This window comes from Rhincodon typus, chromosome 35 (genome assembly GCF_021869965.1).
Source record: "Rhincodon typus isolate 14 chromosome 35, sRhiTyp1.1, whole genome shotgun sequence".
In the NCBI taxonomy this organism is placed as follows: Eukaryota; Metazoa; Chordata; class Chondrichthyes; order Orectolobiformes; family Rhincodontidae; genus Rhincodon; species Rhincodon typus.
In genome coordinates, this window is record NC_063366.1 from 3655025 (window position 1) to 3669805 (window position 14781).

The window sequence follows — 14781 nt, forward strand, 5'->3', positions numbered from 1 at the left end:
TCCAGCATCGGCAGTTCTTACTATTTCCAAACATCAAGACCTAGGTCTCTGCTCTTTCTTCTGCAACTGGATCCTCAACTTCCTGACCCACGGACTGCAATCAGTGAGAAAAGGCAACAACACTTCCTCCACGATAATCCTTAACACCGGAGCCCCATGCTCAGCCACATACTCAGCCCCTTACTCTCCTCCTTATACACTGTGTGGCCAAATTCTGATCTAATTCCACCTACAAGTTGTCGATGATACTACCATTGTAGGTCTGATCTCAAACAATGAAGAGATAGAATACAGGAAAGATATGGAGTGCTTGGTAGCATAGTGTAAAGTTAACAATCTCTCCCTCCATGTCACCAAACCGAAAGAGCTGGTCATTGATTTCAGGAAGCAAAGGTGGGAGGCACACCCCTGTCTGCATCAATGGTGCTGAGGTGGACATGGTCGAGAGCATCAAGTTTCTAGCAGAGACGATACTAACAATCTGTCCTGGTCCACCCACCTTGACGCAACAGTCAAGAGAGCACAAGAACGCCTACTTCCTCAGGAGGCTACAGAAATTTGTCATGTCTGTAAAGACTCTAACCAATTTTTATAGATGTACCATAGAAAACATTCGTTCTGGATGCATCACGGCTTGGTCTGGGTCCTCAGCCCAGTCCATCATGCAAACCAACCTTCCATCCATTGACTTCATCTATACTTCTCGCTGTCTTGTGAAAACAGCCAACATAATCAAAGACCCCTCCCATCCCAGTTATAATCTCTTCCAACCTCTTCCATCCAGAAGATGCAAAAACTCAAACACATGTACCAACAGATTCAAGAATAGTTTCTACCCTGCTGTTTGACTGGAGACCTGCAATCAGATCATTCTTCTAGCTACTCAGTATCATTATCTTGGCTTCTATTTACTACTAACAGTCAACTCACTGGAGCCCAAAGATGCAAAATGTGCCCCACCTTCCCTCTGTTCATTCCTGTTTTTCTCTTGATGCCATATTACATTTTTGGTACTCAAAAGGCTTTCTCAACAACAATTCTATTTTACGTATAAATTAAGTCTTTTGTCTCTGAACATATGTACAGTACAATTTAAGAACTTAAGCCTTGTTAATCACAAAAGTATGTTGACAAGTCAACAAAGCTGTGTTCTAAATAAACTATAGCACTGTAATCCATTTTTGAGGAATAGAATTGAAAAACACAGAAGTTATGTTGAACTTGTTTAGAATTTTATTTGGACCACACTCCGAGCACCGGGGACAGTTCTAATCTAATCAGTTCTAATCTCCATGTTCAAAAGAAAACTGGAGAAGGTGTGAAAAAACATTGATAAGGGTGAGACTGAGAATTGAAAGACTGTAACTATCAGCAAAGACTCAACAAACCAGCACTGTTTCTCCGCAGAAAAGAGAATGCTGATGGGTGACATGATAGAAATCTTTACAATGATGAATTATAAATGAAGAATTTGGGGTATTTGGAGAAAAGATGCTTCCACTTGTAGTGGGGAGGAGTGCAAAATTAAGGTCTATCAATATGAGATGGTCAATAATAAATCCAATGAAGAAATCAATATGAGATGGTCAATAATAAATCCAATGAAGAAATCAGGATAAACTTCACCAAGGGAATAATGAAAATGTGGAACTTGCTCCCACAGGAAATGGTTGATGAAATAGTTTAGATGCAATTGGTGGGAAGCCAGATAAGTCCATGAGGAAAAAAGGAATAGAAGGATCTGTTGAGAGGGTGAGAGAAAAAGAGGGAGGGAGAATGCTCATGTGGAGCATAAGCACCAGGTGAAAGCAGTTGGGCCAAATGGTCTGTATACAGGCTTTAAAAATTAGAATCAAAAAATACTGGAAGTGTAGTTAATGTTTAAACTTGAGATGATCTTTCATCAAAAATCACCAGCACGACCATCATCCCCCCCACCTCCAAGTCACCAGCATTCTTGCCCTACATCAGTCTCTCATTCAAATTGATCCCAACTTATTTTGTCAAAGCTGGTCACCCCCAATTCCTTGAGTCTCACTCTCACTCCCCAATTTAATTACAGTCCCCAAGTCCCAGGCTCTCTTCCTGCTTCACAGGTTCTAAGTACTGGTTCTATCTTCACTCCTAATCTCATCTTTTTTTCAACTGATATAGAGTCACACTGCACGGAAACAGAAAATGGTGTAATTGTATCAGCCTCTACCAGTTCCTTTGATATTGTCAGCTTGAAAGCCTCCGAGGATGAATAATGCTATTGACACACTTGAAATTTCTGACATACGTTGCCTTTTGCAAACCAATGGAAGCAGGGGAACTGAGGCAGCAGCTGCAATAACTGAAGTTTATTCAGGTAAGTTTAAATCTCCACCTGATCTGCTGCTCAAAGTCACCTCCCTTTCACTGGTCAGTTTTGCAGTCTTCAGGAAACTCTTGTTCCTTCAGAAATACTTCCATCAATTTGTGGTTAAAATGGTAACAGCCCTCAAGTCTTAATTTACATACAATGACAGTGAACTCATATGGATATTAGGAGCCACAGCACAAAAAAGGTTTTTATCCAAGCATTCCATTTCATTAAAAAATTGTATATAATATTGTTTCAAAGTTGCTCCAAATACAAAGTGAATGGAAAAAAAAACATTAATTGGTTCTAGTCTGTTCCAATTTTTTCTGTCTGTTCACAGCAATGCACACAGTCTATGAAGTGTTCAGCTTTTCTAATGGCATCTATTTAAGTTGTTGTTGACTCTTCATCTGCTGTTTGCTATTTCCTGAAATGACATTTGATTTTCTGAGGAATGTAATTGCTTTGGTAGCTCCATTACATCAGCTGAGGGAATTTAAATTCAATTAATAAATCTGGAAATTAAATCTAGCCTCAATAATGCTGACAATGAAGCTACAAACAATTTTTGAAAAAAAAACTTTGGTTCTGTAAAGACCATATCTTTTCATTTTTGTGTGATTTAAAACTGTGGACTGAAATGAGAAAGAACTGTTTTGAAATATATTTTGAAATCCAGTAATTTAATACCTGTTGTGAATGCTGTTTGTATAGTTGTACCGCCCAGCAATGTGCTGATGAACTGGTGCTGAAAGGTTGTTTACAAGTGAAGTTGACTGGTTTATTCACTAGTGGCCAATTGTCAATGACAAAGATCCTCTGCCTGTCAACAACCATATGAGTGGTTGCCAGGTAGCTGAGCAGCTTGGGCTGTGAATAAGACAGAGAGAAGCCTTGTTCAGACTAGAAGAGAAGTCAGCACATCTGCAGCAGCTAAAAGCTCTCTCTCTTAATTCTCTGTTGTAAGCCACTTTAAACCAGAAGAAAACCAGCTTATTGTTCCTTCAGCACATCCTGCAAGTTGGGTCTTTCAATTGGATAAGTCAGAGACCTTTCAGATGTGAAACAGACACCCTTTGCCTTTTGCAAACCAATGGAAGCATTTGGAAAAAAGGAGGGTTGAGGAAAAGCCTTCACATCAGCAAGGACCAACCTAACAAAGACTTGTGAACAAAGACTACAGAAATTTTTTTTTCAGTTTTTGCATTGTCCACTTGTTTCTTTTCCTGTTTATGTTCACTTGTATTTAAGGGGGAATTTATAAGGGTTTACAGTTTGAATTAGTGGAGTTCACTCAATTGGATTGTTTACCTGTTGCTAGATCTAATTGCCTATAATAAATAGTTTTTCACTCTACATACAGAAATCTGATCTGTGCTTTGTATCAACCTGCATCTGAAAATCAGGTAGGTTGAAGATTTTCTTTTAAAAATGTTAACTTTTGGGTTGGCTCAGGAATATTGGGCTCCATTTCCAGTGTACTATCCTAGTTCATTAGTGTCCTTTCAGGAGTGACATCTTTATCTGATCTGGCCTATGAGTGTCTCCAGACCCACAGCGGTGCTATTGACTCTTAACTGGCCTAACAAGCTAATCAGTTCAAGGGCAATAAAGGATAAGCCACAAATGTTGCCATGCCAGCAATTCCCACATCCCATGAAAGAATGCAGGATTTGTTGCTGCTGATCCATCAAATTTGTTCAAAAATGGTTGACCTACAGGACTGATGGTTACTCAGCTCCTTGTTCAGTTGGTGAAAAGCTTCATTAACTGTCTGCCGTGAAAGAGCAACTGTTACGTTGCAACAATGACCACTTGTCACTCACTCTGTCTCAGTAGTGTTTTAGCTGTTGGGTGCAGCGTGACAGCTGTCGTTGGACTGGACAACACTTCATTCTTTGATAGATGTCTTTCTCCACTCAAACTGCCTTTCATATATCCGTGCTGGATCTGTTGATTTTGTTTAATAATCTTTGTCAGTTTCTGCCGATGTATCAGCCTTTCCATTTGAATGGCAATAGTGCAGAGCTGAATTCCCCAATCGTAAAGGAAGTGTCTGAATTCTTCACTGGTTAATTGAGGTCATTGTCACTGATCACAATGTCATGAATATCATGTCAACTGAAGTGTGCTTTCAGATATTCTACAATCTCACTCTGAGTCCTTGACATCAGCTGCTCTAGTTCTATGTAATTTGAATAGTTGTTGACTGTGACGAAATAATCACTTCCAGTGACAATGAAGAGCTCTACTACAAGCTTCATCCATGGGTTGTCATAGATGTTACGAGTCATGAACAGCTCTTTATCTTGTTTAGTTTGATGTTCATTACGAGCTTTATGCTGATGTGGTCCTTCAACTCATTGCTCATGTTTGGCCAATGTAGGACTTCTCTTACCTTCCACAGACTAGACTCGATTCCTTGACGGTTTGTGCGGGATGTGTTTCAGTATCTCTTTTCTTATCTCTTCACGGATAATGACCCAGCCCCGTTTGTACAGCTGCCACCTTGGGCGATCACCTTATTTTTGTTTGTCCAATAACCTCTTATTGTAAAAGGTGTATCCTTAATGAGCATCTTTTCTTAAGCCTCCCAGAACATTTGAAGAGCCGCGCTCCATTGTGAATTTGTTTGATTGGTGGAAGACATTTGTCTGTGGGATTCAATGCTTTCCTTTGAAAACACTTAGGAACAGATGAAATTGATTTGAGATTCTTTTCTGAATCCATATATTGTGCCATCCAGTGTGTATTAATGCTCTGGACCAAACCCAACAGGTTGCCCTCACTGCATGGTGGTTGCTCCAAGTTCTGTGTTGCTGACATCACACTGCAGGGTGGATCCATTGTTGACATCATAATCCCTCAGCACTGGTGATGTCATCACTAGTTTGATGGGAGTGAAAGATGTTTCTTGTTCGGTGTCCCAATACCACTCGCAAGGAGGTTCACACTTTAAGAACAAATTGGGCAATAATTTGTTTAGTTTGTTTCTGTATGGGTTAACTGATGTTCCAGGAGGTCCAACAACTGTTTGAATGCTTTATTACAGTACTCAGACTGATTGTGTGAGTGCTATGATTTAGCAGGAGATACGTTGACTGTGTGAAAGCCTTGTCACACACCTCATCTCCGAATGGTTTCTCAACAGTGTGGATCCACTGGCATTTAAAAAGATTCAGGCAAGTGAGTGAAAATTTTGTCATAAATATCACACCTGCAGTCTTTCTCCCATGTGAATCTGCTGGTACCTGAAAAAGGCTGAAGATGTCAAAAAAGTTCTACATCAAAAGTCAAAGCTTAAGGATTACTCCACCATGTGAATCCTCTGATGAAGCAGGAGGTTCCATGACCTTGAGAACGACTTGTCACACATCTCACATGTGAATGGTTTCTCTCCTGTGTGAATACTTTGATGTCTGCGGAGGGTTGATGGGTCTGAGAAAGATTTGTCGCACACCTTGCATATGAATGATTTCTCACTTGAGTGAATTCTCTGATGCAGCAGGAGTCTTGATGAATCAGAGAACGATTTATAACACACCTCACACTTGAACGGTTTCTCCCCAGTGTGAATACGTTGGTGTGTGCGGAGGTTTGATGAGTCAGAGAATGATTTTTCACACACCTTGCATTTGAATGGTTTCTCCCCTGTGTGAATCCTCTGGTGGAGCAGAAGTCTTGATGAATCAGAGAATGATTTGTTACATGCCTTACACCTGAATGGTTTCTCCCCAGTGTGAATACGTTGGTGTGTGTGGAGGTTTGATGATGACGAGAATGATTTTTCACACACTGTACATGTGAATGGTTTCTCCCCTGTGTGAATCCTCTGATGGAGCAGAAGTCTTGATGAATCAGAAAACGATTTGTTGCATGCCTTACACCTGAACGGTTTCTCCCCTGTGTGAATACGTTGGTGTGTGCGGAGATTTGACAGCAAGGAGAATGATTTGTCACACACAACACACCTGAAAGGCTTCTCCCCTGTATGAATCCGTTCATGTTTGTGGAGATCTGATGACCCTGAGAATGATTTGTCACATACCTCACACTTGAATGGTTTTTCACCTGTGTGAATACGTTGGTGTTTGCGGAGATCTGATAATGATGAGAATGATTTTATGCAGACCTCACATGTGAATGGCTTCTCTCCTGTATGAATGCGTTGGTGCACGAGGAGGGTCGATGACTTTGAGAATGACTTAGCACACACCTCGCACGTGAATGGCTTTTCCCCCGTGTGAATGCGTTGGTGTTTGTGGAGTGTTGATGCATCTGAGAATGATTTGTCACACACCTCACATCTGAATGGTTTCTCCCCTGTGTGAATACGTTGGTGCACATGAAGGGTCCATGACCGTGAGAATGATTTCTTGCATACCATACATGTGAATGGTTTTTCTCCAGTGTGAACACGCCGGTGGTTCACCAGGCCTGATGACTGTACAAAGCCCTGGTTACACACCTCACACTTGAATGGTTTCTCCCCAGTGTGAATGCGTCTGTGATTCATGAGCGTCCACGATTGTGCAAAGGCTCGGTCACAGACCTCACACTTAAAGGGTTTCTCTTCCATGTAGCTGCTGCTACGTTAATAGTCATACAATTTTGTACCTTACATGTTAGGAGATCTTAACAAGCCTGTGGAGCTCCCCTCACACTTGAAAAGCCTCTCATCCGTAGGAATGAGTCAATGGTTCATGAGACCCGATGAATAACTAGAGCTCTCACAACATTTTGAGCCCATTCACTCTTCTTCCTGACTGATCACCCACAGCCGAACCTTCAGAAAGGCTGGTTCTGATGGAACACTCCACACAGTTTCAGATCTGATGATGTGTCAAAGCTCCCCTGACCTGATCAATTTCAAGATGATGTTTTCACTGCCTAACCTTCTCTGTGTTGAGCAATTCTGTGAATGAACTGGATTTCTTCCCACAGCTGTGCAGTTATTCCTTGGGGATGGTCAGGATCTATTTGTGGTGTCTATCCTCTCTGTATTCTCTGGTTCAGTAAAGTGCAATCATTCTGTAAGACAGGAAAAGGAAATATGAATTTCTCCAATCAAAGCAAAATAATGCGGATGTTGAAAATTTGAATTCTCTAATATTTTTGTGCTAATTTCCCCCAATTCTGTCTCCTTGCTTGTGGAAGGGTTGACTCGGCAGATTTTTATTTATATTTTAAGAGGGTTTGGGCGTTGCTGTCCAGCTCCATAAATCACCGCAGCCTCTGTTGTATGGCTAGATCCACAGTGTTGTTAGGGAGGAAGTTCCAGGATTTTAACCCAGCGAACATGTAGGACTGACGATACATTTCCAAGTCAGGATGGTGAATGGCTTGGAGGAGAACATGCAGTTGATGGTGTTCCCATGGACCTGCTGTCCCTGTCCTCCTGGCAGTAAAGGTCACAGGCTCAGTCATTCTCATCAAAGCAGCCTTTATAGGTTGCTGCAGTGCATCTTGTAGATGAAAAACATTACTGCCATTGACTGACACTAGAAGAGCCCAAATTAAACGTTACTGTTCAGGCCACAAGGAAATAAATAGCACTGTCATAACACCTTCCATCACTTTGCTGATTGACAGTTGACTGAGAGGATGCTGATCAACTAGGTTGGATTTATAGACAGGAATACCTGGAGAGTTTTTCAAATTGCTGGATAGATGCCAATCTTGTGGCTGTACTGCAGAGTATGGGCAGGGGCACAGCTAGTTCTGGAGCAGAAGTCTTCAGTACTTTGGTCAGAATGCTTTGAGAGCCCAAGGCCTTCGTATCCAGTAGCTTCAGCTATTTCTTGATATCACATGGAGTGAATCGAATTGGCTGAAGACTGGCATCTGTGATGCTGCGGAGCCTCCAGAAGCAGTCAAATGGATGAGATGCAAATTGTCCACCACCATTCATGAGTGGATGTGGCAGGCCTGTAGAGCTTAAATCTGTACGATTAATTGTGGCATCACTTAGCTCTGTTGATTGTATACTGCTTCTGCTGTTTGGTATGCAAGTAGTTTTCTGCTCTGGCTTTGCCAGTTTAATAACTCATTTTTAGGGTTGATTCTCTGGCTTGATGGTACCAATAAAATGGGGGATATGGAAGGCTACAGATTTGTGTTTGAGTACAATTCTGATGCTGCTGCTTATGACCCACAGCACTTCCTGGACACCCTATTTTGAGTTGCTAGATCTGTTTGAAATGGAACACTAAATTATTGGAAATTCGGCTCCACCATTTACACAACCTGTCCCTGTCTAAGTTGGAACCATGGTGTTATTAGTGTCTACTTGTACATTGTGTAAAATGTTGATTCAGAAATGTTATGACACATATCTGGGGCAGACTGGACTTGAACCTAGCCCAGAGGTATAGACAATTTTACTGCACCTTAAGAGCCTCAACACATTGCAGGAGATCCATAATATGGGGCTTTGTCCCCACAAGAATTGTGTATTGGTTTTTCCCACCGATACTGCCAAGAACAGATAGATTGATGAGAATGAGGTAATGTAGGTTTGCCCCTTCAGTTGGTTCCCTCACCACTGCTGAAATCCCAATCTAGCAGCTATGTCCTTAAAGGCTCAACCAGCTTGGCCAGCAGTAATGCTGCTGAGCCACAACTGTTGGTGAACATTGATAGTAATCAGGAGGTTATCTTTCCTGATGGTATGAACCAGTGAGACTGGATAGAGTCTGAAGTCAATGCTGAGGACTCCCAGGACAGCTCATTCCAGACAGCATACCATTTTGTCAGCTTCACAGAACATACCCAAGGACGGTGATAGTCCTATCTTGGACATTTTCTGTTCCAAACGATTCTGTGAGAGTGATTCTGCTGGAAGACTAATCTGTGGGACAGATCTTCCAATTTTTACACAACCTCCCAAATATTAGTGAGGAGAACTTTGCAGGGTTGACAGGGCTGTGTTAACTGCTGAGATTTCCAGTACTGAGGCTGGTACTAGGGTGCTCTGTCCTATTTCTTTCCTTTGTAGTTTTGCAGTAGTTTGAGCTGACTGAGTAACCCATTCAGAGAGTGTTTAAGAGTCAACTACATTTCTGTGAATGCAGAATCACAGGTGGGGCAGACCAAGTAAGGACACAGGTTTCCTTTCCTTAAGGTATATCAGCACGCCCAATTGATTTTTACAACAATGGTTTCAATGTCCCATTACTCAGACTCACTTTTAATTCCAAATTTATTAATTGAATTTAAATTCCAGCAGTTAATGTGGTGGAATTTGAACACATGCCCTTAAAGCATTATCCTGGGTCTCTGAATTATGAGTCCAGTAACACCTTAATATCTCCTCCTTAGTAAAGACTGTTTCAATGAGTACCAGTCTGCTATTCCCCTGCATGGGGAAGAATCAGATGTAAACCACTGTACAACCCTGTCCTTCCAGGTCCCAGACCAGAAAGCAGAGTGACAATTCTCCCCATCTGCCATATTGGAGCAAATGTCAGGCAAAGTGCAGGGCAGCTGAAGAATAACAGTGCTTGTCTGTGTGCGCAATGGGATTTTAAAGACTACTGGTACAAGGACTTCCCAAGAATTCCAGAATATCTGTCTGAGTGGTGGGTTATTTAGGAATGGTACGTGGTAAGATCAGGATGAAATCAGGATGTAACAGATGCCATAGGCTGGGTTATGTAGTTAATAAGCCACATGTTTGGTCAGCTACATAAAAAGACTCACTCAGCCTCACTGAAAATCCCTCCAAACAAACTCAACACACAAAGGATTGGAGAAAATTGAAATTCACTTCCACAAATAACAAATAATTCAAGTTCAGCTGTCAATTTTGATTCTGAGATCGATGGATTTCTATTCACTGAACACACCAGGGATCTGGGATGCTGCAAGAATATGGAGTTAAATGCAGTACAAAGTTGGGTAGGAGGGTGATCTGTGAAGAGGATGCAGAGATGCGTCAGTGAAAGTTGGACAAGTTGATTGGGAAAATGCATGGTAGATGAAGTAGAACATGATAAATGACAGGATCTGTACTTTGGTCGCAAACACAGGAAGGCAGACCTGAATGTAGATAGATTGGCAAAGGGGGAGGTGCAACAAGACTTAGGTAAGCGTTCAGGTGCAGCAGGCAGTAAGAAGGGAAGTGGAATTTAGCATCTATAGTAAGTACTGGAGCAGAGATGTCTTGCTGCAATTGGAGATAACACACTTAGAGTACTGTGTGCAGTTTTGATCTCCTTATCAGTGGAAGAATGCTAAGGACAGAGTGCAGTAAAAATTTACCAGACTGATTTCTGGGATGGCAGGACTGAGGTATGGAGACAGAGAGAGAGACTGCTTTCATTAGACTACATTAACTGGAGTTTAGAAGAATGAAGGAATCTCATAGAAATCTATAAAATTCTAACTTATCTATAGAGAGGAAATGCACAAAGGATGCTCCCAATAAACAAGGAGTCCAGAACCAGGAATCACAGTATAAGGATATGGGGTGAGGGGAATATGGGGTGTGGGGATAAAACTGGATTAGGGTAGGGTTAGATGATTAGACATGATCAGATGGAATGGTGGAGCAGACTCAAAGGGCTGCATGACCAACCCCTGTATGATTCTATGTTTCAACCACAGATATACCATCATCTCACTGATTGGTGAGAAACACTTAAGGCACTAAGTGGCAGATTCCTTTCCTTCTGGACTGCCCCAAAAGGAAGCAGCTGTCCCTCAGTCCTCCTCCTCCATCACAGCAATATTGCCTCAAAGGAACTGTAAAATTGCACTCCGCAGGATTATGAGCAGCTGCCAACACACACACACACACAGAGAACTCCACAATAGGAAATCAGTAAGAATCCTCAGACATTCTGCATCTCCCAGATAATTACATCTCACCTTCTCATATTCAGGAATGAGCCATCGACAAAACAGCCCGGAAATCAGAAGGGAAATACTTCCAATAAACACACTCAATATCCAACACACAGCTCCAAACACTTCAGTCCAAAGCACTGAGTAAACAGCTCTCTCAGCTGGATCTTCTCACACAGCATAAGGGACATTTCCACCCCTGATTGCCCTCAGGATAGTCAAGCTGCCTGAAGATTGGTGTGGATATTATGGAATACAATTTGTATAAAAGCTGTTCCTTCACTCACCATCTCCTCACTTGGTTTTCAGTCCCTATAGGAAGTGAACCAGCTCTGGAAGAGGAAGAGGAGAGAATGAGCAGAGTGGGTCGGCTCTCTGATTGACGTCTCTCACAGTCAATCCAAATATTTCTCTTCCTGAAGCTTGGGAAACTGATCGGTGAAATGGAGGTGACTTTGAGCAGCAGATCAGGTGGAGTTTTAAACTCTTCATTGTCCCATTTGAATAAAACCTCACTTATTGCAGCTGCTGTCTCAGTTCCCCTGCTAAATGTTTGACAGAGATTTCTAGTGTGGGAACAGCATTCTTCATCCTTGGACGCTTTCAAACTGACCAGTGTGTGATATGGATTCTCGGATGTGTTTAACAGCAGATGAGAGAAGGAAGATCCCCAGCATCCAAGGCAGTGATAGTGTGCAGTGGTGGCATCAGCACATGCACAGCGGAGAGAGAGGAATTGAGATGGATGCAGGAAAGAGAGGGATACAGGAGTCAGAGTGGAGCCCAAGAGGGAGGTTAAAAAGGAGTAGTTTCACCAATTTCTTTTTGACGATGACAAAAAAAATTTGAAAATTACTCTTGATCTCTCCAGACTATAAAACTAATCTTGGAAGTGTGTAAGGTGAACATGTTACATCGAGGTATGATGAGCTCAGGGAACTGGATTACTTTTACATAATATTACTACAGTGCTAATGCCTCCCAAAGGAGGAGATCTGATAAGCCTGTGGAGCCCTCCTCACATGTGACAGCCCAGAGGATTGAGTTGTGGTTCTGATGGAAGGCTCCACACCACTTACCAGTTTCAGGTCTGATGATATGTCAAAGCTTCCCTGACCCAACTGATTTCCAGATGATGGTTTCACTACCCAACGTTCTCTGTTGAGCAATGCTGTGAATGTATTCCCACAGTTGAGCAGTTGTTCCTTGGATGATGATCAGGATCTATCTGTGGTATCTATCCAGTCTGTATTCTCTGATGTAGTATGGTGCAATCCCTCTGTAAAACAGAAAAAGGAAACATGATTTTCTCCAACTCTCTCTCCACCTTTGCTGAAAGGGCTGACTCCTCAGTTAGAGACTGTTCCACAGTGACTCTGCTATTCCCTTGTTGGGGGAAATCAGGAGCAAGTCTTTTTCCTCACTTGACTGTCACACACCCTCTGTTTTCAGCAGGGACACAGGATGTGAGCAGGAGCAGACAATGTGGCTCCTTTCTTTCCACCCACACCTCATCTTCCCAGGTACTGTGAAGGCAATGGAAGAGAATTTAAAATTTATTGTTAGCTTGTGCCATACTGCAGAAGTTCAGTTTTTTCCTTAGAGTACGTTTGCTATGAAAAAACTCAGACTTTTTATTTTTTGACATCTCCAAATAAGTCATTAAAAGACACTTCAGTAAATGTTCTCCAGATACAGCAGCAAAATTGAGATTGAGAATTCACATCTAACTACAGGAAGTTTCATACATAGAATTGCAATAAGATATGGACTATTGAAGGACTGGGAAAAGGGAACAATGTACCTGTATCGACACTTGTGTATCCCTTTCCTAAGTATTTTGTAAATTTCAATGAGATCACCACTCATTCTTCAAACCTCTGCTAATACAGACCCAGTTTGCCTAAACTGTCTTCATTGGACAGTCCTGCCATCCTAGGAACACTTCTGGTGAACCTTTCTTGAATTCTCTCTATGGCAATAATATCTTTCTTGAGATAAAGAGACCAAAACTACATACAATACTCCAGGTATGGTCTAACCAAGCTCCAACATAATTGAAACAAGATTTCAGTATTCCTGTGGTCAAATTATCGGGCAATAAAGACTAACATTCCATTAACTTCCCTAATAGATCACTGCACCAACATGCTAGTCCTCAGTGATTTATTGACAAGGAGTCATCGGTCCCCTGGCACACCTACACTTCCCAACCTCATAGCATTTAAGAAAAGTGGAGAACCTCACATATTTCCACATATTGTTATGGAGGGGGAATGGCCGAACCTCTCTAATAATTAAATTAAAACACAAGCCTCAATCTGTTATGACATGAGTAGGAGTTCCTCTCTAATAATTACCCAGAGAAGCCCACATTTCCCCTTGTATTAAAAGAATGGTTAAAAGGAAAATCTCTGATCTCCACTTTACAAGTAACAAGAAACATTTTGTTAATTTAACCAAACAATGAACAAATTAATAGAATTACTAACAAACTGCCAATTCCCCCTTAGACTGCTAATTACTTCCTAACTGGTCTAAATTCTACTGAAATACTGTTCAAATAGACACAAGTCTCACTTATTAAACCCAATTAATAAGAAAACAATAAAATTAAAACCTAATCTTTCAAAAGTTCGCACAGACTTTCTTTTGGAATATTTTGTCTTCTCCACTCTCTTCACAAATGCCTTTCTTCCCACTAATTCTGCTGTTAGGGATTTTTTTTCGCTATAATTTCTTCAACGAGGACTTTGGACTAAAATACTATCTTTGATTAATTAGATGGGTTTTCTCTGAGAGCTAAATGGTGCTAACTCTTTACAGGTCAGGGATGTCTCTCTCCGATTTTCCAAATGCCCTGGTCTTATATATCCATAATTACTTAATCAAATTCTTCTAATAAGTTTGGTTTCAGGTTGTCTGCACCATCAGATTTAAATTCAATTGGCTTTCTGCATCTAGGTGCTTAACTTAAATTAATTGGCCAAATTCAAACTTGTTGTCTTGGGAAAAAAATGCTACTTGGCTCTTCTCTTCAAAATGTTTCAATTCGGCTCTCTCCATGCACCTGCAGTTATAAACTTGCAACCTCAGACAAAGCACAAGCTCTCAAAGGGACCATGGCACTCTTTTCCCAACAATAATTTTTACCAATAAATTCTAACTTCCTTCCTTCCAATTCGTGAACACTCTACCCAGCTTCGCAACAATATTCCATCTGCAGTGTTCATGCCCATTCATTAAGCCTGTCCAAATTCTCTTGAAGCTATTTCCACTTAGCTTTGTATCAACCAGAAATTTGGAAATCATTTATATTATATATGATAAATATGTGAACAACTAGGCTCCCAAGCGCCCCTCCTTGTGGTACCCCACGAGTCACACATGCCAACACGGAAAAGACACATTTATTATTTCTGTCCGAAAATCAACTTGTGTTACCCATAAGGATCCCATCACCCTGACGAGCTAGTTTAAATTCAAGCCCAACAGCACTAGCAAATTTCCCTGTGATGTTCTTGGTCCAATTTGTTAAGGTGTAACTTGTTCGGCTTCCAATATGTCATTCGTGTGCCTCATTTACCCTC

General features: G+C 41.4%; 1 pseudogene; it reads right to left on the reverse strand.

The window, feature by feature from the left end:
* LOC125481007 overlaps positions 1-14737 on the reverse strand; it is a 38564-nt pseudogene extending 23827 nt beyond the window's left edge.
* Positions 14738-14781: the final 44 nt, after the last annotated feature.